The 25,212-nt window shown below is 41.7% G+C and overlaps 1 protein-coding gene across 2 annotated transcripts in view; it reads left to right on the top strand.

Annotated features, from left to right (window-relative positions):
* Positions 1–25,212, top strand: part of LOC131468182 (cadherin-20-like) — an 87,811-nt gene that overhangs the window by 33,978 nt on the left and 28,621 nt on the right. Inside the window, exon 1 of one of the 2 annotated variants that reach the window (XM_058642187.1) lies at positions 18,641–18,933. The exons of the other annotated variant lie outside the window; for it this stretch is intronic. The gene's annotated coding sequence lies outside the window, so the exon portion shown is untranslated. Of the gene's footprint in view, positions 1–18,640; positions 18,934–25,212 lie in introns of those variants that run through there. 2 annotated transcript variants of the gene reach the window in all.

The following is a 25,212-nucleotide window of genomic DNA, read 5'->3' as shown; positions in this document are numbered from 1 at the left end:
TGTGACCGCTCGCAGCTAATGTGACTTTATCATCACTGCTGCACAACAATAATCAAAACTTGTGCCTCTTTTCAATATGAACTGTGGCGTCTGAGGTCCGGCATGCGATTGAGAGCATAATTACTAAGAAGTCAATCATCTCACCTGAAACTGCTTTCATGAGCCACTTCCACACTTACGCTTCCTCTTGCCACTTACTGCCAACCGTGCACCGCGTTCACCTTTAAAATGCTCTCACTTTGTGAACGGCGTTCTCCCCCTGTGCCAAACTCCGTAGAGAAAATCGATTTTACAGTACATCACAGGGACAAAGGACTTGTCGATCCACCGCTGCCTCCCTCAGTGAGTTCACGTGTGTTATTATGCGACATCGGCGATTGAGATCCTTGGCTCAGATTAATCTCAGTGACACAAAGTGACCACACAAGGCAGCAGTAGACCAGCAGCTCCTGTGTCACCGTGAGCTTAAATCACTGGTTTTCTCTATGGGGTTTGGTGTGGGAGAGTGAGTGGTTTACGAACTTCAGTTTCCTGTTGGAAAAGTGTGTCTAACAGCGAAATAAAGACGGGAACATACATTTTTAAGATATCGTAGACTTAAACTGACATTTATTTTATAAGATGAGTACTTTGCTAAGTGGCTAAAATTAGTTTTTCTGTTGTTGCAGCCATGTTTTTAGTGAAAGCAAATCTGAATATATTTTCTCACAGGTCAGAAACCCTTTTAATCATTTGAATGACTCTGTAGTGCACATGGCTTTTTATCAGTTTCATGATGAAGATCATTCCCAATTATTTAATCAACTGGATCACAATTGATTTACAGTGGGAACGAAGTAAAAGATGATAAGCTATGGAGTTCTTGATGGTCTTTTTTTCCTCCTTCTTCCTCCGACTAACTTAGTTTTCGCCGCATCCGTGACATCACACTTCACACACGCGTGACACAAAAGTGATAATAAAAAAAACTGGCAACGAGTTTGCTTAAAAATCCCCTGATGTATCGTAACACTAATTAAAAAGCCTCGAGTGTCAAGTGTGTATCCCATTTCCAGAAAACCCTGAACTCTGCCTCTAACACTGCTACCTGTCAGCCAGGGTCAGGTAGGGTTTGATTACACCTCCGCGCCTCAGTCCATGTCTCTTCAAAAAAAAAGAACAATCCAAAGAACACGCTCAGAGGGAGGAGTGGACGAGTTAGCATCGGGTTTCTTGTCAGGAAGCTGTGAATCTGCACTGTGGGGAGAATTAGCTGTTTTTGTGTGAAGATCACGCACGGCCTGAAGGTAGATGTGGGGGGGAGATGAAAGCAGGGAGTGATTTGTGACGATGTGTTCACATTCTTTGTGAGCCAAAAAGAGAAAGTGAGCAGGTAAAGAGTACGAGCGAGTGGGTGAGTGGATGTTCACCCCCCGGGGCCGTGGACGTCGCAGATATATCCCTGAGAACCGGCGCAGTGGTGAAAGCAGAACCCGCTTCCTTCCCCGAGGCTTGTCTCCAGCTACAGTGAGAACAATAGCTGTGGAGGACGGAGTCAGGCTCAAACATGACTCCTGCTCACTGTAACACGAGGCTGCTTCATCCCGTCGTCCGTGACAACCAAGCCCTGCGCTCCAGGGACTGTGGGTAACACAGGATGAGGCTTGTCCTCTCTGCTGTTAACTGTCCACTGACAGTTTTCCACTGGAGATGTTCCGCTAAATGGGAACAAGGAGGGAAAACAACAAGTGCATGATTAACAAGCTTCAGTTAAATAAAGCAAGTAATTGGCTTTAATTTCCACTCCGACTTTTCTGACCTGCCCCCCTGTGGCTTCCTGGTCAAACTTTAGCTACCTTCTAAGAAATGCGAGTAGACGTCAATTCCGCGTGACAGTTGTACCTAATAAAGTGGCTGGTTATTGTATATTTGTCAGATAAACACAAAAATTGTGCATACGCATGTAGTTAAAACATGCTAGCAAACGTTAGCTCGTAGCAGAGTTGTATCACCTCCAGCGAGCAGAAATCTGGAACAGGAATTTTGTCAGTTTTTAAAAATTTAAAAATGTACTGTTTCCACGGCTAATGGCTACAACCAAGTTGTATCACCTCTCGCCAGCTGTAGCAGCAATCATGCTCATGGAACACATGCTTTTGTCATTTTAACATTTTTTGCCACTTCGCCGACAACAAATACTATCTTTAAACTGCACTGCATGTAGTACTGAAACAAAATTTTATAAAATTCTACTAAATAAATCAACAATAACAACAAAAAGATGGGCAACAGCTAACTCTAGCTTAGCTTGTACAGCCACTAGCAGCAGAGTACACATTTCTCTAAAACCTGACAAAAATGGAGGGAAAATACAAGAATGTTCACATATATTTGATGATTTTGTCAACAAAAAGGCAACATTAAATGCCAAAAATAGATTTCAAATTCCACTTGTTTGTCTCCGCAGTAACCAAAGAGTCTTCAAGCAAAACAATTACTATGTGATGTATTCAGTGTTTGACCACCCACTAAAACTATAGAAACATATACAGATGCTTCATTACGTTCAGTCAACATTTGTTGATGTGCTTCTGCTTTTTAAAGTTGGTTATAACTGTGGGTTTGACTCAAGGACAAGGGTGCAATAATGTCAGCAAACGTTTATTATTTCAAAGTCACTTTGAAACGTCTTTTTGTGCATCTGAAATAAAAATAGACACTAATTTTAAATGGACTTGCTGTGTAACTAATGACTGATTATCACACATCACATGTAGAACGTTACAATTAGCCTTAAATTAAACGTCTCAACCAACCAAATCATAAAACAAATATCTGTATATGTAATAATATTATGACAACAAAGTCATATTTGTGTTGGTTTTGGTGATGTTTACACGTAAGACGTGGATGTAGATCGGGAAAAAAGGCCTGTAAATAAATAAATAAATAATGAACATGTGTTTTCTCAAGCAGAAAAATAACAGTCCCTGGTTGCTTTTGTGTGCAACAGCGGATGCTGATGCTGCTGCTGCTGCTTATAAAGAGAGAACTAAAGGGGGGGCACATAATAGTCAGGGAGACGTTCACAATGAGACAGAATGAAGGGAAACAAAGAGAGGTTTCTGTCTCAATGTGGATAATTACATTTCTACCTTTCTGTGGCAGTCGCACAGCCTTAATGCTTGTAATTAATTTCATTATTTTTGGCCCTGGCTGTGGAGTGCAGATTAGTTTCTCTCTGAGTTGTGGGGATAAACACACAGTAATTGCTTATTACTCTCAGAGCTGGCGTTAGATTATACTAAAGCCGACAAATTAGGAAATATCCAATCACCTTTAGCTAAAATTCAAAACCTGCAGCTGTTTTTGTGTCGCCGTTGGTTTTCATTTGTCGGATGTGTTTTGGGGTTTTATTCATTTATATTTTGGATGTTTATATGTGTGTTTGTGTGGCAGCCACATTTATTCTACTCTTTGTGTTTTCATTGCTTTAAACCTCATTCCATTTTTATCTTACTTACTCTCTAACAAGTCCATTTTACTCCCAAGACCTTCAAAATATGTTTTTAATGGACCTTTTATGAAAAGAAAAGGAAGGTTTACAATATTCTAGTGACACATTTTTTTATTTTCACCAGAAATCCTTGAGCTTTTTTTACTCATAACATTTCTGGGAAGCCTCTCAGAGCATCAGCCCATTTGTGTTACGGTCACACTTTCTTTCCTACACTTCATACTCTAATTACAATTAATTTGTAAAACCGTTTCTAACGTTTGTCCTGCTTCAGAGTTCATCGCCATCTTCAACAAACGACAGTTGGACCCTGAGAGCAAATCCGACTTTGAGTAAAAAAACATCACAAACATTCATGGCTAAATGATCGCGTTACAAGAAGAAAATTTAATTTTTATCTGCCTGAATGCGGATTTAAACCGGGATTTAAAGTATTTAAAGTCAAATAAGACATTTACATTTTGTTTCTACAGCGGCCCGAACAAACACACCAGCCAAAGCGTTTGTTTCACATTTGGGTTTGTTTCACAAAACAAATAAGAAACACAGAAAAAACATAGTTTCCCTTTTTTTACACACTGGACCTTTAAAATGTCCAGATAAACCCTGAAGATGAATAAAAAGATGTTTTTTTTTGTGATTTATGATTCATCCTTTTCTCCGGTTCCTTTGAGTCATCGCCTTCCTTGTCTCCTCTGGTGGATCTCGTTACCGCCCGATCTTGTTACGCAGCCTTTTCACCGAAGCTGTGGTGAAAATTGGCGACGCACAAAAGAAGCTTTGTCAGAAGTCCCGCACTCGGTCCGTGTCAGGCGTTTATCCATGCCTGATGGAACACAAGGTGTCTGTGTTGAGATCTTGTTACGCGAGTTATGATCTATTCATAACAGGGCGCTCTAATGTGCTGCCCAGGTAGAGTTTCGGCTGTTGCTGTCAGACGAGGGAGAGACACTCGACACACAACGGACACACAGAGCCAGATGTGAGGACCCTTCTAAAAACCGACGGGAGGCGGATTTAATGGATCCCGACTGTTCCTGGATGCTTTTCATTTGAACTCTACTTAGCACAGACACAAAGGAAAAGGCTCAACGAGTAAAAATCTTTACCTGCTGTGGCCTGTGATATCGTAAGAACATGTCCACGTCTTTATCTCACTGTGAGACAGAATTAAAATCTCCCACACCAAAGTCCATAGAGAAAATCAGTGATTTTAGCTTGCGGGGGCGCAGGAGCTGTTGGTCTACTGCTGCCTCGTGTTGGGTCAGTTTGAGTCACGGAGGTTAATCTGAATGAAGGATTTCATACACTGATGTCACAAAATGAGACATTTGAAATCAATAATGCTGGCAGCAGTGGATCAGCAACTCTCATTTGCTGTGTGAAAATCACTGATTTTCTCTATGGACTTTGGTGCAGAGAGAGAAAATGTTTCAATATTTTTTCTCTCACAAACTTGTTTTCTACAAAGCTACAGCTACACCTTTTTACTTACTGTAATTTATCTAAATTCTGTTAACTTTAGTGGTCCGGCTAATCTCAGTGAAGAAAACCAGCACTTACTAGACTATTAAACACCTCTATTTGTAGTCCACATGCATTCACGCCCCTCTGCATCTCCATGCTACATTACCAGGATATTCCACCGCTAACGAACGTTCATCTGACACCTTGACGGAGCTTCATCTCGTGGAGGTTTTGATCGCGGGGGCATCACGCAGCGTCCATCAGCTCATTAACACAACACACAGATCAAATCCATGCCTCTCACTGTCAGGTCGACATGTACAGACGGATAACACGGGCAGAGATGCAGAGCGATCTGAATCCTGACTAAATCACTTCTGAAGGAGCAGAGGAGGAGCATCTCCTGGGATGCGGCAGCCTGCCTCTGCCGCTAAAGCTAATAAGGTCAGACAGCTACGCATTAGCGGTGGATCATCTCCTCTGACACGACGGTTGATCTCACAGCAGCAGAGAACGTGTACCTGTAACTGCCAGGCACATGTGTGTTCACAGGTACACTGAAGCTTTACTGTTCAACCTCACGCTCCTCCTTCCACATCCACAAAACTACATGAACCCCCAAGCTCAAAAATGGAGGCCCGTTTTAGTGTGGACAACAAAAACGTAGCCTTGACACACGCGACATTCTGGCGTCGTGCCGATTTTTCATGCGTGAAGCATTTCTGCATGTGCATACATGCCCTCACATTCAGTGACTTGGAGCTAGTCCATGGGGCTGGGGTGGTCTATGGGACGGCGGTGGCAGACCATTGGACGGCGGTGGCAGTTCATGGGGCCATGGGGTGGCAGTCCTTGGGGTAATGGGGTTGTAGTCCATTGGGCCATGGGGTTGTAGTCCATGGGGTCATGGGGTTGTAGTCCATTGGGCCATGGGGTTGTAGTCCATGGGGTCATGGGGTTGTAGTCCATGGGGTCATGGGGCGGCAGTCACTTGGGCAGTCCATGGGGTGGCAGTGCATGGGCAGTGGTGGCAGTCCATGGGGCCATGGGGTGGCAGTCCATGGGACTGGTGCGGTCCATGGGGCTTGGGCAGTCCCTTGGACAGTCTATGGGGTGGCAGACCATGGGACAGTCTATGGGGTGGAAGTCAATGGGATGGCAGTCCATGGCACAGTTTATAGGGCGGTGCAAATTCTAAACGCCAGACTATGTTTACCATTAATAGTCACTCTTCTAGTATTGCTTTCAAAAAGTCACGTATCATCATAACTTGTTGTGGTTTAATACACCAAAGTAACGGTTGAACAGGTGAAACGATGAGACACCAAATCCATCTACATATCTGTATCTCCACCGAGTGGCCTGGACGTGAAGAGACTCATTTAAAATAGGAAAAACACTACAGACAGAAAATTCCAAGGTTTCAGTCAAAATCAAACCAAAACAAGACAAATACACAAACGAAAGTGCAACGACATTCTGTCGGGGTCACAGGAAGTTGATTTACTGTTATTCAGTGCCCACACTCCATCCACACACATTCACTTAGAGAAGGATAATTCATGAGGAGACTGGAGGTCACTCACACATTCACAGAGCTGTGTCTCATCTTAACAAGGCAAATACATGGCCTGTAATTAAAGATGTAACAAAAGCTCTGTCAGTTGTTTCTCCTCACGTTTCCGCTGGTGCTTCGCCTGTGGAATTATCACCCAAAGCTTTCCCTCTCTCTACAGTCTCCTCGCTTTGCTTTTATTTAAGAACATTTGTGCCAACTGGCTCAACGACGCTGTGACACTGAACTCTGCTCTGATCACATATGGTGTATATGGTATACACAATGGAGCAGAAAGCCGAAACTAAGTTGCACCAAATTTCACAAACCTGGGTGGAAACATGTCACAACTATAGAGTTCTGGGTTTAGGCCACAATTGCATTTTAGCCAAACCTGACCTCCATGCAAAGTGTCCAGAGTTTAAATGTGGGTAATCCCCTATGTTAATAGAATATTAACAATCTCAACAGGAACAATAGGTTCCTCGCACTTTGTGCCAGGAGCTGTTAGACCTGGACACTTTCATAAAAACCTCCTGCCCTCCTCAGAGAGACGGAAAACAACAGCAATTCTTTTTGTTTTCGCTTCATAATATGAGCGATGGAGAGTTTTGTTGTGTGACTGAGCAGGTTGGCATGCGGAGAAGTTTTGCTCAAGGACACTTTGACACCGCTCACGGCTGCTGATGGACATGGCGTTTGTCAGTCGCAGAGGGAACTGCACCTGCGAGCACATTGGATTTCTTTCCGTTGTTTTTCTCTTTTTTGTTTTTTTTGCAGACAGAGAAACTGCATCTCATTGATTTAGCTAAACCTCAGCGGGCAGAGGGGAGCGTTCAGGGAACTCTGTAAAGACTTGTTTGCAGTTCCAGTAGCAGAGCACTGTGTTCATATTGGACTTGTGGATTTTTCATTCCCTGTCCACACACACACACACACACACACACATACATATATATGTATCTGTAATATTCCACTCCACATGTGAATCCACCGCCCTTCACTGTATATTCCACTGAATGTTCTTTTCTGTTATTTTCTACTCTTAAAACAAATAAAAGTCACCAAAAACAAGATTTTTTCATTACTGCAAATTAATTTAGAAGAAAATAGTTGATTTGCCAACCAATTAAGACATTACTGGCTCATGAGATGCTGTTTTAAAGCCCTTGTTTTAGTATTTTGGTTTCTTCTCTAAATCCACAAGATGCGTTGTTTGGAAGAGGAGGCAAGGAGTGGAAAAGAAAGCAGTACAAAGCACAATAAAGGCTTTAAAACTGTTAAAAGTAACACAAACTATGAAAGAAAAATGCACATGTTTTGCTCAGATTATTAAAATACTTTTTAACATAAAGGTCATTGGCTTCATTTTAAACATGGCATCAATTTTGACATTGTACATTAATTCCTATTAATACAACTATTAAAACCCTCTGAATCCAGATTTTTCATATGACATGCAAATGTTAATTCTGCATATTTTACATGTTGTTTTACGCCATTGTTTGCAGAGAGAAATTCATTCCCCAGCTTTAATATTCTCACACACGCAGTTCAAATAAGTCGCATCTTGAGGAGAAAAACGATTCCCAGCAGCAGAGAGTAACTTTTTCTGTTTTCTCTCCACAGTTTTCATTAAAACCAAACGTCTCCACAGTATTCAGGATGGTTTCTGTGCAGCGCTCTGTAAATGTGGTGTGAACAACAAACGACCTCCTCTTTAGAAGTGACTGACGACGTATGCGCTCAGAAATCCTGCCTCTCTGTGGGACTGAGCTCAGTCGTTAGAGCAAACACAGAGAGATGATTTCACATCATCCTGTCACAAACCCAGCTCAGCGTTAAGGGAATATCATTAAAGATAAGTGAGGAAAAAACCCGGCTCCTGCATTTTAACTCTGAATCAAGCAGCCACTTAAAGCATTGTTTCCACCTAAACCCGGTTTTACTTCCCCCTCAACCTCATTGACTTCAAATATGTCCCTCTGCGCTCACTGTAATAACGCAGTCCGCTCGTGATTCGATAATCCGCCAGATACAGAGTTCATAGATCAATAAACGTGATGTTTTTCACAAACAAACTCTGTGCTTTGTACAGAGAATGTGATTTTAATGCACCATTAGCACTTTTTAAAAAAGAGCTGAGTGCCACATAAATATGAATCTGTTATAGCGCCGCTAGGCAATTTGTTTTTTTTCACCAGAACATTGAGTTTCAAAATAACTTCAGTATTTAATGGCGTCTTCCATTCCGACTCCCAACACTTGTCAGTCAGTATAAAGTCAAATTTTACGGCATGTTTCCACCGAGGCGAACAGTTCAGCACATTAAGATACATATTTTTAATAGTACCAAAATAATCGCCCCCAACTGTTCCAAATAGAGTATGGTATGGGCGGAGCTAGACCCACGACAGTGAGCTGATTGGGCGACAAAAGCGTCACTCCCTTGCGACCCGTGTTTCTTCAACGCCATTAGACTATTCTCACACAAAGACTAACATAACTGGATAATGTGATAGTAGTCCGATTACTCCTGTGTGTACACACTTCGTCGGACTGGAGTGGGACTTATCGGTCTTTGACCCAGAAGTAGAAGGAGATAACTTTATAACATAACATATACACTTAACTTAAAAGTTTTGGCTTTCAAATTTGTTTGGGTACCCCAAAAATATATCCTGCGACCCAGTCTTTGGGAACCACTGTTGGAACCACAGTATGGCTTCGTACACAATCAAAAACCTTTAAAGAATGGCATTTGCAACAAGCTTATAATTATTTGCGTTGTCTAATTGAAGTGACACAAACATTTCACGATTAACACTTGGGTACATGAATAAAGACGTTCCGTTACTCTTTAAATGTCTTTTTTTGATATTTCTTTCTTACCTTTCCTGTTGACTGCACATGGCCTCGCCCTCCATTGAACTCAGGAACTGCCAAACCCGTCTCCCCCCCAACAGAAGTCCTTTTATGGTAGGTTCCTGACGGAATGTGCCATGTGTAGTTTGGAGGAAAGGGGTTTTTTTGGCGGGTACATTTAATTCTTCACAGTTTATGAGCATATTTTAACAATCCGAATATTTTTGTGGGGATGATATTTACATTATATATATATATGATCAAACAACATAGTTGAGTGTAATTTTGAAATACAGCTTTTGTTTAATTGATTTCTTCATTGTTATTTATCTAAGTGGGAGGAGCCAGAAGAGTTCTTAGTCTGCCTGTGAAAATATGTTTTTAATTTAAAAGATCGACCGGATCGCTAAAGTTTAGCCAAGTTTGGCTAGAAAAGTGAAAGAAAAAGATCAACAAAAAACAGAGCAGTACTCCGGTAAAAGGGTCTGAACATGACCTGACCCTCACATTGTGCTTATATAAGAATAAAGGAAAGGTTTTTCCACATCTTTTGAAGCTTTTAGTTGCCTGGTGATGGAGAGCAAATTTACCTTCCTCATAGAAATTGACCAAAAGTGTTGTTATAAAGAATTATAACATATATAAGAATTGTGTCTTTGAAATAGCTTGAGATTAGCTGTTGTAACTTGATGATGACAGAGAAGCAATCGACAACAACCTTTCCTGACTCCAGAGTGTGACATGACCGGTATCAGTATCGGTAGATACTCAAGGTTGTGTTAAATCAGGAGTCATCCTGATTTAATGGGTTGTTGTAAAACCAAAATCTCTATCATCTCATAATGTCCATCCATCCGTCCACCGTCACTGGGGATAGCAGCTCTATCAGAGGGCCCTGGACTTCCCTTTCCTTGATGACATCCAACTCTGACTGGGGGGATCCCCAGGCCACCTAGTCCTTGGTCTGCCCTGAGGCCTCCTCCCAGTTTGACGTACCAGGAACATCTCCAGAGGGAGGTGCCCTGGTAGCATCATTACGAGGTGCCCAAACCACCTCAACAGGCTCCTTTCCATGCAAGAGCAGCTCTACTCCGAGTTCCTCCTGGATCGATTAACTTCTCACCGTATCTCTAAGGCAGACCACAGCCGCCCTTCTGAGAAACCCCATGTCGGCCGCTTATAACACACGTTCTTTCGTTCTTTCGTGACCATACATTTTGAGTAAAAAGTTTCTGCGGGAGATTCTGCCAAAAAATCTACCACGACCCATCTGTGGGAAGTCTAAACATCTCTTATTCTTCTTCTTCTGCTTTCTTCTGTTTACATTTCTTACGTTTACAGTATGTATCCAGAAATTGGACACTTTTCAGCCTCACATATTTATAAAAGAACTGGTGGTTTTTCTTTTCATTTTTTTTTGTTATTGTTGTTGTTGTTTTTTTTGGGTCCCCCCCCCCCCCCGACACCCGCTGTGAGAAGCCAGGTTTGTCTCGGTCGCTGTTCAAACCCCTGCTGAACTGTTTCTTCCTCTGATCACTGGATCAGTGTGGAACTACAAACACACAGACTTCATCAAAGGAGACATTTATCCTGTGTGTGTGTGTGTGTGTGTGTGTGTGTGTGTGTGTGTGTAGACTCCACACACTCACTCACTCACTCACACACACACTGCATACCGAATGTGTAATGGAGCGCGCTCACTTGTTATTCTGTTGACTCTAGGAAGTCGGGGGTCGAGGCGACAGTCGCAGTCGAGCCTGCTGATACGAGCTGTGTGCACTTGCTGCCGGACCATGGGAGCCTTTTATGCTTCAGGCTAAAGGGACAGTTCTGGGTTTTTTTTAAAAGTGTGTTTGTATGAGGTAATGGACACACAGCCAATGCTGACTTCACCCGGCTCCCGCTGAACACACAAGACCTTTTAAAATCGTCAAACTGTCAACTGGCAAACGTGTAAAGTCGCGTCATATTGGATGTAAAGAGTGGACTTCAGTCATGTCGCCGTCTATGACGTCTTAAGACACTTTATCTCACCATTAGACAAACTTTTACAACTCGAAAACTGACGCTCGTGTTGCTTCAGAAGTCGCTCACACTCCCTGCACCAAACCCCATAGAGAAAATCAGTGATTTTAGCATCACAGCACACAGGAGTTGTTGATTCACTGTTTGCGATCAGTAACTTCAAATGTGTTATTCTGTGACTTTGGAGTTTGAAATCCTTTGTTCATGTGTACTGCAGGGACACAAAGTGACCACAGGAGGCAGCAGTGGACCAGCAGCTCCTGTTTCACCCCTGGGCTAAGAATGTTGATTTTCTCTGTAGGGTTTGGTGTGGGAGAGTGAGAGTTTTACAGACTTTCATTTTCAAGTTGTAAAAAAGCTGTGTAATGGTGAAATAAATCACTGAACATAATATATTTTATTAGGTGGGCTTTTTGTTAAGTGGCTTTCCTTTAAATTACTTTTTTATGTCTTTATTACCCCAAAAAAAATGCATCTTCTGCTGCGAAGGGGGCGTTGTTTTTCATTTGCAGGAACATGTTTTCCTTTACTCCCTGCACACTGTGTGTAAATAATGTAGCAGGAGTAACACTGCAGACAGAACACATCCATAATGCAGGTATTTCATGTTCTGCGTGCATTTGTTTCTTACATTAGTCACAACATATGTGGACCCCCCCGCGCTCACAGCTCGCCCGCCTCTTCATTTCTACTTCAAAAGTCACTCTGCTCTTTCATGTCAGCTGCAGCAGGGTCACAGGGACACAGCGGAGAGTCTGGGTTATTGGGGATGACAGAGGAAGGAGGGGTAAATATCAGGGTAGAGGCACGCTGTTCCTGAGGTTTGTGGTCCTGCTGCTCCGAGGCCCCAGTGTCTCCTCCGCCTCTGTCAGCTCATCAAGACCAAGACGCTGCTTCTTCCCGCATCAAACAGCCCGGGGAGCCTTTTATCCCCAGCAGAACGCCGCCTCCTGTCATCGCGGGGCCTCGGCAGCGGAGGCACACACGGATGACAAAGTTTACCGCGACGCCGAGTGAAAGTCAATACCCCCGCCGAGGTAGAGCAGCTAAGACACGAGCGCGGGGGGTGGGGGGGTCACCGGTGAAAAGGTCAGCAGGAAAACGGGATCTTGAAAGACACACAGCTTGTCGGAGACAAGAGCACACAGAGCCAGATGATGCCGGGGCGAGCGGTTAATGTCACGCCTCGGCTTTGACCTCCTGTGCCGATTGTGATGTCTCGCCATTTAAGGCCCGAAAACGTCTTTTCCACCAATTACTGTAAAGGTTACAGCATCAGTTGTGAACTTGCGGCGGACAAATCCTCCTTCGCTTGAGCTCATCTTCCCCAACAAAGACACTAATTTCCCTTTGTTTCGATCTGTCGCCAGAGTCAGACGTGAAAAAGGCTCTCGGCTGCGCAGGAGGATCCTCTTTGTACTCGAGCTTGTTCGGCTCCACGCCGCTTTCTAATCTCTGCAGATGGGGAAGAGAGCTGCTCGTCTTATCTTAGATGACACGGCGGCTTTGCCGCTTCGCCCTCATCTCCTCCTCCTCTTTCTTCTTCTTCTGCTCCTTCTCTTTCATGCTCTCTCCTCGCGGTGATGTATTGAATGAGACTGGTGGAATTTGTTTAGGTTATTCCCTCTGAAAGCTGCCACATGACGAGGAAGAAGTCGACAGCAGGGTTTTTACCTTTCTGTCATAGACTGCACTTTGTTCCAGGTATAAAAACAGACTGAACATTGGCAATGTAGTGTGCTTCATACGTGCTTTAGATAATACATATACAGGACCTGGTTTCCCTTCTGCAGCTATAACAGTGTATATAACAGACTTTCCTCAAGATTTTTAAGTGTTTCTATGTGATAATTTTTCCATTTTACAGTTCTAGCACGACTCGGCTAGGCTCGACCTGGTACGTCTTTTTTAGTACCTGCTCTGCTCAAGGTTCTACGGAAGAGGATTAGGGCCACACAAGAAAAACATATTTGAGTTCTGTCTTTAAAGTCAGGATTTTGACTTTAAGAATTCTGAGTTTAAAGTCAAAATTCTGAGTTAAAGTCAGAACTCAAATATTTTTTTCCTGCGTGGCCCTAATCCTCTTCCATAAGGTTCAAAGCGAGCTGAGCCGATACTAAAATGTCACTGGATGAGTCACGAGCGCGACATTCGACACAAGATTAAAAAAGCCAACAATGGCGAACTGTAGATTGAAGTTAAAAAGACTTAAAAAAATAAAAAAAAATCATGAAAACATGCGCTAATCTCCAACATTTTGCAAAGGGAAAGTCTAAAATCTCCCAGTAAATTTTGAATTTTGAAATAATCTACCTTCAGTTAATCGTACCTCAGTCAAAACTCATTGATTTGGGCAAAATTTGGTGCGTGTGTGTGTCTATGCAGGATCCAGATCCTGCATTCTCTCCTCTGTTTAACAAAATGTAAAACACGGGCGAAAAGGCCGCGCGTCCAACACCAATGTTGCTATTTTACACGGCGTGTAATCGGGCACAAGTTTTGCTCGTCATTCTCATTAAGAGTCAGGTGCACGTGTGCTATTGTTGCTACTTAAACGCCAGATACAGGAAACTGGAGGAGACGATAAAAAGCTGAAGAGAAGTTTACAGAGGTTTAAAGTTAAGACCATGCATCAGAAGTTGAAGGTGACGTCACAGGAGGTCTTATTCTACTTTCTTGAAAATCATCAAGTCTCCTCTTCACTGAAATCAGGCCCCAATTTTTGACTCTTGGTCACTGAAGATTTTCTTTTAGTGCAAACGGTGCTGAATCGGACGCCCCCATGAATGTGAATGAGTGACTAAATGGTTAAACAGAGGAAATGTAACACCCAACAGGCATGAAATCTACTTCCCTCATGAAAGACTTAAGTTAAGGTAACGAGTCACGGCCTTTTCTGAACCTTCTAGAGGAGGGCGGGCTCCGCGAGGAACCGTGAAAGCACCGTGTCCCCACTACGTCGCGCGGCATCAAGCAGATCCGGCAAACAGGCAGAAAACGACTGTATCCAATCTATTTCTACGCCGGATCTGAGCCTTTTGTGGCGCGGCCTGTCCGTCACACGTCTGCCACTTTCACAAAAAACAGACGTTAGCAACCTTCCTTAAGCTCTACGCGTTCAATTTGTTCTGCCAATTATGACGCCGCGCCACGCCGCGGTGATGGAAGGTGTTGTGAATGCCACCCTCTCTTTTTTTTTGACCCGTCCTAACAAAGAAAGAGAGTTCTCACTCTCTCTGTCTCGCTCGCCATCCAGTCAAGCGTTTGCTGACAGATTGGCTGAGGCGCTAACCAGTCAGGTCTTCAAAGAGACAAAGACAGAGGGGAGGACAGCGGCGAAGAAGAATGACCTGCCAAATGAGAAAGAAGACATATTGAAAGGGACAGAGAGGCTGAGAGTGAAGAAAGAACCCGTATTGAACCGATAGAGAAGTACAACCTTTTGACCATCTGGCTCGGCGGCTGACAACAGCCTTCATCTGTATTTTTAGAGCCGCACAACACACACACACACACAACACACACCAAATTACTCTGTCAGGAAGATTAAGGAGAGTCAAAGGGCCGTCGAGTGGAGAGAGAGAGAGAGAGAGTGAGAGAGGGAGAGAGGGAGAGAGAGAGTGAGAGGGGAAAACGAGCAAATTTGTCCCGTTGGACGACGGAGAAGAGAAGAGTCAAAACTTTCTCTGTCGGCTTGTGTTTGCTACGTTTGAAACCTTTTCTTCAAAAATCTATGCACACGTGTTGTAAATAAGAACTTTTAATGCTAAAGTTAAATATATATATATAGGCAGCAAAATATGTCAAAATATAGATAATAGCAAAGTTAATCTTCAAATAAAGAATAAAGATAATAAAGTAGAGTTTCCCAAACATTGGGTCGGGACCAAGAATGGGTCACATTTATAAACATTTTTAGGGTCCCCAAACTATTTTATGGAATTTTTCCATCGTTTTTATTTTAAATAAAAAGAAAATGTGAACTTTTAATAACAATAAAGTTAAACATATAGGTAGCAAAATATGAAGAGGTTCCAACACTGGGTCGGTACTGAAGATGGTTCAAGCAAGAGTTTTTTGGGGTCCCCAAACAATTTTGCAGAACCTTTTATTTAGAAATCTATGCACACGTGTCGTAAATAACATGCATAACATTAAGTTTTAATAATAAATTAAGTTAAATATATAGGCGGCAAAATATTTCAAAATGTATATAATAGCAAAGTTATTCTTCAACTAAAGAATAAAATAATAAACATTCAGTGTTCAAAAGGGTGTAGGATAAAGGAGAGGTTCCCAAACACTGGGTCAGGACCAAAGATGGTCCCATTAGATTTTTTTGGGGTCCCCAAACAATTTAACAGAATTTTTCCAACCTTTTGTTGCACAATCTATGCACACATGTTGTAAATAACATGCATAAAAATACGTTTTAATACATTTATTATGTATTAAAATGTAATAAATGTTGAATATGGAGGCAGCAACATATAACAAAATAGTAAAAATTGAACCACTGGGTCGAGAATTTTCATGATTTCCTACATGATTTTATTTCTTCAGTGCAGCTGATACAAGGATTTATTTATACTTTAGACTTCAATTTATACTGAAAAACCCATTTAACCTCAGCTTTCAATGGGTTTTGGACGAAGATGATAAAAATCCACCTGTACTGCAGAGTCATTTGACCTGCGTGCGAGTGCTAATCCCACTGGTCAAAGCCAGTTAAAATGGGGATTGAAGAGGTTTTTGATCATTTTGAATGGGTTATAAGTCATAGATGAAGGAACAGGGTGTGAATACAAAATGGAAACCACTCACACTTCACTAAATAAATAAATTAACCCTGTTCAGGAACCCGGAACCACTTCTTGTTTTTGTGTATTATATTCTCATTTCTGCTCAAACACGGTCGACTACATTCACAATAATATGATTTTATTTTTCCAGCTCCTTCGCTCCTCAGGACTTCTGAGAAAATGAACCTTTATTATTTTGCTGCATTAATTCCATGATTGCTCAGAATGAGACACATGCTATTTTTCTCACTCGGTGCTAAAGTCGGGGATCAGATCTGCGTGACCGCGGCTAATCTTTCCCTGCAGTTTTTTTTCTGATGTGTATTGGCGCAATTTTTCAGACCCTTCTTATTTATTTTTTTGTCAATTTGGGAAACTAATTGCTTTGAATGTGAGTGGGCAGGAAGTGGAATGTGCACAGAACTCCTTAAAATGCATCAATCGACCAGAGCAGAGAGATGGATTTGTTGTTTTTTAAACATCCTTCTTCCTTTTGCGTTTTCTACTTCACTGGTCAAGCAAAACAGGGGCACACACACACACACACACACACACACACATGCTGGTTTTGCATTCTTTGTGTGGACACTCAAAGACAAAATTCATGTTAGTTACGTTCATGTTAGTTACGTTCATGTGAGTTACGTTCATGTTAGTTACGTTCATGTTAGTTACATTCATGTGAGTTACGTTCATGTTAGTTACATTCATGTGAGTTACGTTCATGTTAGTTACATTCATGTGAGTTACGTTCATGTAAGTTACGTTCATGTTAGTTACGTTCATGTTCATATAAATTACGTTCATGTTCATGTGAGTTACATTAATGTTCATGTTAGTTACATTCATGTTCATATTAGTTACTTTCATGTTCATGTGAGTTACATTAATGTTCATGTTAGTTACGTTCATGTTCATATAAGTTACGTTCATGTGAGTAACGTTCATATGAGTTACGTCAGTAGTCTCAGACACGCGGCCCGGGGGCCAATTGCGGCCCACGGGACGATATTTTGTGGCCCCCCACTTGATATCAAAGTTTAATGTATCTGCGGCCCGCAGTGGCAATAACAAAGAGCGGCGCAAGAGGGAGAGAAAAAAGCTGCATACCAGAGCATCTGCTGATTCAAAAGCAGATAAACACACACACACACACACACACACACATCTATATCACAAAGTCTCAGCTGTTGTGAAGTTACTATAGCTGCCTATATGTGATTCTGTTTTCGCTTATACACTGGCTATGTCATCGCCCAGCAACACACGCAAGAGTCGCTGAAATCCACTCATCCTCAGCGGCTGCGCTGGCCCGCCACGCCCGTAGAGCTGCAGTCTCTCCACCCGCTTATGGGTTCAGGCTCATGACAGCTTCCAGTGGTGCTCGTAGAGAAGTTAGCCAGCGTGAGTTAGCAAACTTAGCCACTTGATTGAAACGTGGTCCCGAAGTGACATCTAGTGGAAAGAATATGAGCATCTTCAAGCTATACTGAGGGTCTCATCTGCATGGAGCAGTAGGTATAGTAAAGGAAGCAGAAGTAGTACCAGTTAAGCCAATGTTCTGAAGCAATGTTCATGTTCTGAACCGTTATTAATAAAGATTGAGAAGACTGGACAGTTGTACTTTTTTCTTTTTTTGCGTACTTACTTGATGCGGCCGAGCCTCACCCAGACTCTAACTCATGCGGCCCCCAGGCAAATTGAGTTTGAGACCCCTGAGTTACGTTCATGTGAGTTATGTTCATGTGAATTACGTTCATGTGAATTACGTTCATGTGAGTTACGTTCATGTTACGTTCATGTGAGTTACGTTCATGTTACGTTCATGTGAGTTGCGTTCATGTGAATTACGTTCATGTTAATCAGTCCAGGTCCAGTGTGTGAGAATTAGTGACATCTAGTGGAGAAACTGCAGATTGCTTAATCCGATTGCTTAAAAAGTGTGTCAGGGATGTATACGGTGGCCTTCTTTATGAGATTATTCTGTGCTTTCTTGAAGTTGCAGAGAGTAAAAAAACACAGCAGTGGTGTTTTCTAACTGAAATAGAGCGAGCAGCTTTTTTCAAATGTCTGGAATGTGAGGATTTTTAAACAAAAACTGGTCTGGACACAGATTATTTCTGATTTATTTTCAGTCGGGAACAAAGAACTCTAACTCTATGGATGTGGTTGTGGCCTCATTCCTCATGGTTTTCAACCCCCCTCACCATTATTTCACCCCGTCCTGTTAATCTACCTCCTCCTCCTCCTCCTTTCTTTTCCCTGTCCGCTGCTCCTTCCCATGCTGGAGTTTGTAGATTGCTGGATTACACTGGAGCTCCGGAGGAGGAGGAGGATGAGGAGGAGGAGGCGGAGGCTGTGCCACTGATTGTAAAGACATGGACAATTGGTCCTTTAGTGTGATTGTGTCAGCAGCAGCAGTAGCAGCAGCAGCAGCAGGAGTGAGAGTGTGCAGACAAACTGTGACAGAGCACAGGCAGCAGCACCAGGACACACGTTTATATACATATGTGTGTTTATATATATATGTATATATATAGATATGTGTTTATACAGCAGTGAACAGTTGAAGAGAAACTTTTTACAAAGAGGACAGAGAGCGAGTGTGGACTGAAGGTGACTTCAGGGAGAGTTGACGCTCTGCAGGCAAAACAACTTTTACAAGGGGGATTTAGACGAAGACGGACGGAGGCAGAGGAGACAACGAGTTGAGAAGGAATAAGGTAATTCACATCTTTAAATATGTACTTTTAAAAGTGGCAATGGGGGAAAGTGAGGAGGCTTTTTTGGGGGGGGGGGGGATTTGTCATGAAAGACATGATTGAAATGTTACATTTTCACTCACTCACTCACTCACAAACCTCATATTTAGCTCTAATATTCATATTTCTGTGTTTATGGTTTAAGACACCTGCTGACTTTAAAACCTGCCAAACGAACTGTGTTCAACAGATGTTTTTAGCATAAACATAAACTTATTTTTCAGTCAAAACGCGAATGAAACGACAACATTTATGTCAAATTATCAACAACAACTCTGGTCGCGTTTGTAGTATTTTTCCAACTGAACAGATGTATGTCGAGGAATTTGATGAACTCTAAGTTAAAAAAAAAGAATGCTGAGCCTTTCATGACAGAAAAACATAAAATAAGACATTTTTTTTAGGACAGAAAAGGAAAATGTAAGACAAAAGATGACATATTAGGATATAAAAAGATGACTCCAGATAAACTGTGACTTTTCAGGAAGAAATTAAGACTAACGACTGATGTCTTACATTATAACTGAATGAATTACAGTTGTTTCTGAGGAATGTGATGAAACAAAGTTAGAACAACTCTGATAATTTCAAACATTACACGTCATTTAGCAGACGCTTTTATCCAAAGCGACTTGGAATGGACAATGGAATTAAGTACAATCAGCCAGGGGTGAAGTGGAACTTGCGACCATTGCGACCATGATGTCTTTCGCATACAGGGTACCGGTCTTAACCACAGAGCCACTCCACCACTCAAAGAAATCAAATCAATAATAATCTATGTGATTAATTAATCCATGAGTGAAAATGTCACTCGTTCATTGTGTGGATGTTTGAAAAGTAGGTCACAGTGAAGCTTGCAGTTCTTTTTACGAGCTCAGAGTGAGGACTGTGATTCTCTGCAGGTCTCTGTGGTGCTTTGTCAGAGTTCAGACTTCGTGTTTCTGGAGAGCATGAAGTGGCTGTGTCCTCTCGTGTCCTCTCGTGTCCTGTCTCACTGAGACGACTCTCTGAAACCTGATCGCAGCTTTCGTCAGGTCTCACGGCTCGATGAGTGAAAGTGAGTTTGATAAAAGAGGGGGCGGAGCCTCGTGCCGCGGCCACGTGGTGATGGGGGGAAAAAACGACAGTTTTCTCCTTCAGAGGCGGAAAAGAAAAGAGATTATGAGCCCGGAGTTTTAATTTGAAACGATTGTACTTTTCTGCGGCTGACGTTGACGAGGGGTGACATTGTCTCCCTGCACCAGCGACCGAGATGAATGAAGTGTGTGTGATTTCATTTGTCCTTAAATGACGAGGACGGGAGAGGACAGGAGAGGACACAGGGATTTTAGTTTAATTTAAAAAAGGTAACAAGTAACAAATCAAGTTTATTTTCATTTAAAAACAAGAGGTGAGTCAATAAAGGATGAGACATAAAGACAGAATGAGACGAGAAAGAAGACAACACGAGACAGAATAAGATATTTGAAGAAGAGGGAGGACATTTTAGGACAAAGAAAATGAAGACAAAAGTAGACATTTCAAGACGTTTGAATCCAAAATATTACAATTTTAAGATATGAAAAGAACCGTTAAAGACAACATAAGACATTTTGAGACATTTTAAGACATTTTAAGACAAAACGAGATAGAATCAGCATCAACAAGAGTAAATCTACAGCATATGGACATTTTAAGACAAAACAATAAGACATTTTAACACAGAAGCAGACAGATCAAGACAGAAACACATTTTAAGATGAAAGAAGACAACAGAGGACAGAATAAGAACAGAGGTGATTTTCGACAAAAACATGGACAGAAAACCCCCCAGAATAGGACATTTTGAGACAACATAAGTGTCCAGATTTCTGCTGGCTGATCCTTTCAGCTCAATACTCCCTTCTGGAAAGGGTAACCAGAACAAGTACGGCAGGTACAACTCGACTGTCTTTCTGAAGGTTTATTCCACACACACAGTTAAATAGCAGTTAGTTGGTAGTGAGACGATCAGTAGTTTGAAGTTAGTCAGTTAGCAGTTTGTTAGCTACTAACTACAGTCAGTTAGACAGTCAGTCAGGTTGTAAAACCGACAAGTCGTACAGGTTCTGATGATAGATAGATTTACGAAGCCACTTACAAAGCACATACGAAGGTAATATATAACAAAAGATGGCTTTGACAATGCACCTTAAAGGCACTTTAAAGGTAACGGTGCTTTGATAGCAATTACAACAATGAACAGATAAATAGAATAAAAGATAAATAGCTTTGCCTGCTAGAAAGTTCTACAATAAGACACACTAAGATATTTCAAGAACAGAGAAGACCGATAAAGAGAAGGAAGAAGACATTTAAAGACAGCAAAGGACATTATAAGACAAAAGAAGACATTGCAACACAGACGAAGACAACTCAAGTTGAGACATATGACAGAAGACGAAATAAGATTTTCTTTTATGACAGATGACGACATTCTAAGATAAAAGACGACATTCAGAGACAGCAGAAGACTTTCTATCTGATAAAAAGAGAAAAATCTTCAAATCTGTGTGAGAGAAAATCACAGGGTTGAAGAGACTTCAGAGACTTCATAGACTCAGCTGGGACACAAAACAGTGAAGGGACACAAAACAGTGAAGGGACACCACAGTAATTAAAAACACCTCACAGAGGCTAAATGAGCCGCGGGGACGGGGATGCTGCACGGCGGCAGCGGGACACCGAGGGCGGCTCGCTCGCAATTAGAGAGCAGGTTCAAAGTCAGCGTCTCCATCCTGAGGGACAGTGGGGTTACAGAGACCAGACACACACACACACACTCTACATCACACACTTGTTTGTGTTTGTGTGTGAACATGATGCACAGCATGTGTGTGTGTGTGTGTGTGTGTCCACCTCCCTGAGTCTGACTCTGTCTTTGATGGCTGCCATCACTCGCTGAGGACACTGGGAGTTTGCTGCAGGCGCACATACACACAACGCGTGTACATACACACACACACACACACAACGTGTGTACACGCACACACACACACACCGTGTGTTCATACACATACAGCAGTAAACCTTTGTGAAGCAGCACAGTCTGAGTTCTGTGTCATCATTTGCATGCAGACATGTGAAGACGTTTACTTCGTTAAATGTCTTGACAACAGTTGCACGACAACGGAAGGTCATTGAACGCCATTTCCAATTCTGTCCATTGGGATTATGGTGTTTTAGTATGAGATTATAATGTAAGAATTGGGGTTATAGTATTGTAGTATAAGATTATAATGTTATAGTATGAGATTATATTGTAACAATTGAGGATTATAGTGTTATAGTATGAGATTATAATGTAACCATTGGGATTATAGTGTTATAGTAATGGATTATAATGTAATCATTGGGATTATAGTGTTATAGTATGGGATTATAATGTAACCACTGGGGTTATAGTGTTATAGTATGAGATTATATGGTAACCATTGGGATTATGGTGTTATAGTATGAGATTATATGGTAACCATTGGGATTATAGTGTTATAGTATGAGATTTGGGATTTTGGTGTGGTTTACAAACTTGTGTTTCCAGTCAGACAAAGACCCTCAAAGACAACATGAGACATTAGAAGACAAAGATAAATCTCACCGTCAGACAGTGAGATGATGCTTAAAGTTGCATATTGGACTATTAAAGCCCCATTTTTAATTGATGAATGTGGCTCATTTGAGCCAAAAGTAGAAAAAAACCTGCATTTTTAAATGATTTCCTTTTTCACACTTGACTTCCTGAAAGTTATTTTCTCACACTGAAGCGTCCTCACAGTCGTCCTGAGCCTTCAGTGTGGCCGCGTCGCCGCCATCTTCACCGTGCAAAATCAATTGTGGTTAACAAATTGGCCGTGACATTTTTTTTCCCTCTGCCGTGGAGGGAGGAGACGCTGCTTCACGGCTCCACCCCCCGTTTGTCCACAGTGTGGGAGGCCGTCGCTTTAAGAGCGGGGACTGAGTGGAGACACGACCACTGTGAAATCAACACCTTAATAATGCTCCACATAGCATGTAAGCACACGGACGTACCACACACACACACTGAGCCTCACTCTGACCTCACTCTGAGTGAGTGTGAGCCGAACTAATGCTTATTTTTATCGTTTATCAATCAATCAACTGTTAAAACTTGGGGAAATGTTTCCATTCCTGCTGATTTTTTTGTAAAAACAAAAGGGAAATCTTGTTTTTGTGACCAAAATATCAGCAACAGTGTTGACATTTAAAGAAGCTAAAATATTTTTGTGAACACTATGAAATTTTGTTTTTTGGTCAAGCAATTTTGTTACTTTAGAGTATGTTTTTTTTTAGTGCAAGTAAGTTACTTTAAGCTCTTTACAAAGTTTTTGCAACATTTTAGGAAAAAAAAAATGTACACCACATGTTTTGCATGTCAGTTTTTAATTAATTATTTTTTTACACTTTTAGTGTATTTTTGTAAGAAAAGATATTTTCACATCATTCTAAAATTTTGTAAAAATCTTTTTACACAAAATCTTTTTGCAACTTACAAAACTTTGTAACACTTTTTGCACGTCAAGTAAATGTTTTATCAACTTATAACAAATCCTTTGATATTTTTAGTAGCATATATTTTTCTGTGTAACCCACAAAAAGATTTGTTACAATTTTGTGAAACACTTGGTGACAGAATTTTCTGTGACATCAGTCAAACAGTATTCTTCGGAAATTACAAAATTTTGGTGACTTAAGTTGCGTTTAACGTTATTTTTTGGCATTTTTGCAACCTAACAAAACCATTTTTTGGAACTCTTCTGGTCACTTTTTTGGTATTTTTTGTAACATAAATGAGCTTTTGCACAATAATTTTTTTTACAATTATCGCAATAATATTCTGTATTGAGACTTATTATATTGGAAAATTATATTTCAAAGTCTTCTGAAATACCCGTCACTTCTTACCTTCTCTGTGACTAAAGTCTGTCAACTCATTAATCTGAACAGGCGGAGTTAATCCGATCATATATATTCTGACTCGTCCTCACGGCGGTTTGTTTATTTCTCGGTTGGAACACGTCGGTCGGCCATTTTGTGTCAGCAGCTGCTCCGTCTCCTCTGCTGTCACTCACGTCTTTAAACAACTTTAAAAAACAACAAATCAAATTGTGTTACTTTCTTTTCAGTCTAGTGGGAAAACACGTCCTCCACCCTCCTCATCCCTTCATCCCTTCGTCATGCAGCTGCTTCGCTCAGCCCCCCTTTTTTTTTTTTTTTTTTTTAAACAAGCGGAAAATGCCTTAACATTATCCGTAGGAAACATGCGTGAGATCTCTGACATGTCACCTCATTAGCTGCGACAAAATGGAGCAAAATGCTCGGGGGGCGCAGGCCGTGACCCCTGCGAGGGGGCGGAGTCGAGAGTGGCAAGCTAATTTCACTTCATAATGCCGTGAATGGAGAGAAAAGAGCGCCGCAGAGAGGTCAAGTGTCAAACGACCCCTGCGGCTCCCCGGGTCTCTGCTGCGGGAATGCAACACACACACACTTGGGCCCGCCTCCTGTGGACAATAGAGGCACGCCCCCCACCCTTCACTGCCTTTTGTGCCTCTTCAACAATGATGAACTCAGTCTGTCTCTCTCTTACAAACATAATGGAGTCAAACGGTCTCTGTTTTTTTGTCCACGTCCTCCTGTGGACGTCGTCTTCTGCTGAAACTAAAACTTTTATTTCACTCTTTTTGTCTCTTTTTTTTTCTTTTTTTACTGGTTAAATCGGGGGCGAGCGAGCAGGTGCAGTCTGGTTTTAACACCGCGTCTCAGAGGACGCGTCCTCGTCCACGCTGGACAACGCATTCCTGCATTTCTCTGAGACAGACACGTTAACTGTCGGTGTTAAAGCTCTAGTATGTAAGTTCTGTCGCTAAAAAAAAACTAAACAAAACAAACTGCTAGCTCTGTTTTGTTTACCTCACGCACACTTTAGCGCCCCCCTCAGGTGAGTCTGCAGAACCTTCTGAAACAATTACTCTACTCTCTATAGTACAACAATATCACACTGTTTTACACTTGTTTCACAGAACTCACAGAAGGGTTAGTTCCTTAACCTAAAGTTCTCTTTCAACAATCATTTTTCCACAGTCATGTTTCAGAGAACCAGGGTTCGATCCTTTAACTTAACTTAACTCTCGACCGTTATGGGGTTTAAACCTTCTTAAGTTCTCTTTCAACATGTTTCAGAGAACCAGGGGTTTGTTCCTT

This window comes from Solea solea, chromosome 1 (genome assembly GCF_958295425.1).
Source record: "Solea solea chromosome 1, fSolSol10.1, whole genome shotgun sequence".
Lineage (NCBI taxonomy): Eukaryota > Metazoa > Chordata > Actinopteri > Pleuronectiformes > Soleidae > Solea > Solea solea.
Note: the sequence above shows the minus strand (reverse complement) of the source record. Positions and strands in the feature narration are given on the sequence as shown.